Source organism: Anastrepha obliqua, chromosome 6 (genome assembly GCF_027943255.1).
Source record: "Anastrepha obliqua isolate idAnaObli1 chromosome 6, idAnaObli1_1.0, whole genome shotgun sequence".
Classification (NCBI taxonomy): Eukaryota; Metazoa; Arthropoda; class Insecta; order Diptera; family Tephritidae; genus Anastrepha; species Anastrepha obliqua.
In genome coordinates this window covers 16,254,627-16,259,626 of record NC_072897.1, presented here as the reverse complement: position 1 = coordinate 16,259,626, position 5,000 = coordinate 16,254,627, and positions in this window count along the sequence as shown.

Here is a 5,000-nt window from a genome sequence, read left to right as displayed (position 1 = left end):
AAATTCATTTCAATACATTTCAGTTTGATTTGAAATGTCTTTATTATATATTTTAATGGCAATATGCCAAGGTTATATTCCATAAAATGTTAGTATAGAATATAGATTCTTCATATATGTATATATATTCGAGAATTTTTTTCTATTTAAACTAACGTATGGAAAACCAGGCATAAAATCACAATATTACCAGTTTAATATGGCTCAAATTCGAGTTTCATATAGTTATGATTCGATTTATATGTTTCAATATCATTGGTTAGTTAACTTTTGATATTTTCATATTATATCACATGCCTTCACCGTGAGTGTTTTTTGCCATGCACACCTCACATTGTCAAAAATGTATGGGAAAAATTCATTTCAATACATTTCAGTTTGATTTGAAATGTCTTTATTATATATTTTAGTGCCAATATGCCAAGGTTATATTCCATAACATGTTAGTATTAGAATATAGATTCTTCATATATGTATATATATTCGAAAATTTTTTCTATTTAAACTAACGTATGGAAAACCAGGCATAAAATCACAATATTACCAGTTTAATATGGCTTAAATTCGAGTTTCATATAGTTATGATTCGATTTATATGCTTCAATATCATTGGTTAGTTAACTTTTGATATTTTCATATTATTTCACATGCCTTCACCGTGAGTGTTTTTTGCCATGCACACCTCACATTGTCAAAAATGTATGGGAAAAATTCATTTCAATACATTTCAGTTTGATTTGAAATGTCTTTATTATATATTTTAGTGCCAATATGCCAAGGTTATATTCCATAACATGTTAGTATTAGAATATGGATTCTTCATATATGTATATATATTCGAAAATTTTTTCTATTTAAACTAACGTATGGAAAACCAGGCATAAAATCACAATATTACCAGTTTAATATGGCTTAAATTCGAGTTTCATATAGTTATGATTCGATTTATATGCTTCAATATCATTGGTTAGTTAACTTTTGATATTTTCATATTATTTCACATGCCTTCACCGTGAGTGTTTTTTGCCATGCACACCTCACATTGTCAAAAATGTATGGGAAAAATTCATTTCAATACATTTCAGTTTGATTTGAAATGTCTTTATTATATATTTTAATGGCAATATGCCAAGGTTATATTCCATAAAATGTTAGTATAGAATATAGATTCTTCATATATGTATATATATTCGAGAATTTTTTTCTATTTAAACTAACGTATGGAAAACCAGGCATAAAATCACAATATTACCAGTTTAATATGGCTCAAATTCGAGTTTCATATAGTTATGATTCGATTTATATGTTTCAATATCATTGGTTAGTTAACTTTTGATATTTTCATATTATATCACATGCCTTCACCGTGAGTGTTTTTTGCCATGCACACCTCACATTGTCAAAAATGTATGGGAAAAATTCATTTCAATACATTTCAGTTTGATTTGAAATGTCTTTATTATATATTTTAGTGCCAATATGCCAAGGTTATATTCCATAACATGTTAGTATTAGAATATAGATTCTTCATATATGTATATATATTCGAAAATTTTTTCTATTTAAACTAACGTATGGAAAACCAGGCATAAAATCACAATATTACCAGTTTAATATGGCTTAAATTCGAGTTTCATATAGTTATGATTCGATTTATATGCTTCAATATCATTGGTTAGTTAACTTTTGATATTTTCATATTATTTCACATGCCTTCACCGTGAGTGTTTTTTGCCATGCACACCTCACATTGTCAAAAATGTATGGGAAAAATTCATTTCAATACATTTCAGTTTGATTTGAAATGTCTTTATTATATATTTTAGTGCCAATATGCCAAGGTTATATTCCATAACTCTCTATTTAAACTAACGTATGGAAAACCAGGCATAAAATCACAATATTACCAGTTTAATATGGCTTAAATTCGAGTTTCATATAGTTATGATTCGATTTATATGCTTCAATATCATTGGTTAGTTAACTTTTGATATTTTCATATTATATCACATGCCTTCACCGTGAGTGTTTTTTGCCATGCACACCTCACATTGTCAAAAATGTATGGGAAAAATTCATTTCAATACATTTCAGTTTGATTTGAAATGTCTTTATTATATATTTTAGTGCCAATATGCCAAGGTTATATTCCATAACTCTCTATTTAAACTAACGTATGGAAAACCAGGCATAAAATCACAATATTACCAGTTTAATATGGCTCAAATTCGAGTTTCATATAGTTATGATTCGATTTATATGCTTCAATATCATTGGTTAGTTAACTTTTGATATTTTCATATTATATCACATGCCTTCACCGTGAGTGTTTTTTGCCATGCACACCTCACATTGTCAAAAATGTATGGGAAAAATTCATTTCAATACATTTCAGTTTGATTTGAAATGTCTTTATTATATATTTTAGTGCCAATATGCCAAGGTTATATTCCATAACTTTCTATTTAAACTAACGTATGGAAAACCAGGCATAAAATCACAATATTACCAGTTTAATATGGCTTAAATTCGAGTTTCATATAGTTATGATTCGATTTATATGTTTCAATATCATTGGTTAGTTAACTTTTGATATTTTCATATCATTTCACATGCCTTCACCGTGGTGTTTTTTGCCATGCACACCTCACATTGTCAAAAATGTATGGGGAAAATTCATTTCAATACATTTCAGTTTGATTTGAAATGTCTTTATTATATATTTTAGTGCCAATATGCCAAGGTTATATTCCATAACATGTTAGTATAGCTAATATGAATTCTTCATATATGTATATATATTCGAAAATTTTTTCTATTTAAACTAACGTATGGAAAAAACCAGGCATAAAATCACAATATTACCAGTTTAATATGGCTTAAATTCGAGTTTCATATAGTTATGATTCGATTTATATGTTTCAATATCATTGGTTAGTTAACTTTTGATATTTTCATATCATTTCACATGCCTTCACCGTAAGTGTTTTTTGCCATGCACACCTCACATTGTCAAAAATGTATGGGAAAAATTCATTTCAATACATTTCAGTTTGATTTGAAATGTCTTTATTATATATTTTAGTGCCAATATGCCAAGGTTATATTCCATAACATGTTAGTATAGCTAATATGAATTCTTCATATATGTATATATATTCGAAAATTTTTTCTATTTAAACTAACGTATGGAAAAAACCAGGCATAAAATCACAATATTACCAGTTTAATATGGCTTAAATTCGAGTTTCATATAGTTATGATTCGATTTATATGTTTCAATATCATTGGTTAGTTAACTTTTGATATTTTCATATTATATCACATGCCTTCACCGTGAGTGTTTTTTGCCATGCACACCTCACATTGTCAAAAATGTATGGGAAAAATTCATTTCAATACATTTCAGTTTGATTTGAAATGTCTTTATTATATATTTTAGTGCCAATATGCCAAGGTTATATTCCATAACATGTTAGTATTAGAATATAGATTCTTCATATATGTATATATATTCGAAAATTTTTTCTATTTAAACTAACGTATGGAAAACCAGGCATAAAATCACAATATTACCAGTTTAATATGGCTTAAATTCGAGTTTCATATAGTTATGATTCGATTTATATGCTTCAATATCATTGGTTAGTTAACTTTTGATATTTTCATATTATTTCACATGCCTTCACCGTGAGTGTTTTTTGCCATGCACACCTCACATTGTCAAAAATGTATGGGAAAAATTCATTTCAATACATTTCAGTTTGATTTGAAATGTCTTTATTATATATTTTAGTGCCAATATGCCAAGGTTATATTCCATAACTCTCTATTTAAACTAACGTATGGAAAACCAGGCATAAAATCACAATATTACCAGTTTAATATGGCTTAAATTCGAGTTTCATATAGTTATGATTCGATTTATATGCTTCAATATCATTGGTTAGTTAACTTTTGATATTTTCATATTATATCACATGCCTTCACCGTGAGTGTTTTTTGCCATGCACACCTCACATTGTCAAAAATGTATGGGAAAAATTCATTTCAATACATTTCAGTTTGATTTGAAATGTCTTTATTATATATTTTAGTGCCAATATGCCAAGGTTATATTCCATAACTCTCTATTTAAACTAACGTATGGAAAACCAGGCATAAAATCACAATATTACCAGTTTAATATGGCTCAAATTCGAGTTTCATATAGTTATGATTCGATTTATATGCTTCAATATCATTGGTTAGTTAACTTTTGATATTTTCATATTATATCACATGCCTTCACCGTGAGTGTTTTTTGCCATGCACACCTCACATTGTCAAAAATGTATGGGAAAAATTCATTTCAATACATTTCAGTTTGATTTGAAATGTCTTTATTATATATTTTAGTGCCAATATGCCAAGGTTATATTCCATAACTTTCTATTTAAACTAACGTATGGAAAACCAGGCATAAAATCACAATATTACCAGTTTAATATGGCTTAAATTCGAGTTTCATATAGTTATGATTCGATTTATATGTTTCAATATCATTGGTTAGTTAACTTTTGATATTTTCATATCATTTCACATGCCTTCACCGTGGTGTTTTTTGCCATGCACACCTCACATTGTCAAAAATGTATGGGGAAAATTCATTTCAATACATTTCAGTTTGATTTGAAATGTCTTTATTATATATTTTAGTGCCAATATGCCAAGGTTATATTCCATAACATGTTAGTATAGCTAATATGAATTCTTCATATATGTATATATATTCGAAAATTTTTTCTATTTAAACTAACGTATGGAAAAAACCAGGCATAAAATCACAATATTACCAGTTTAATATGGCTTAAATTCGAGTTTCATATAGTTATGATTCGATTTATATGTTTCAATATCATTGGTTAGTTAACTTTTGATATTTTCATATCATTTCACATGCCTTCACCGTAAGTGTTCTTTGCCATGCACACCTCACATTGTCAAAAATGTATGGGAAA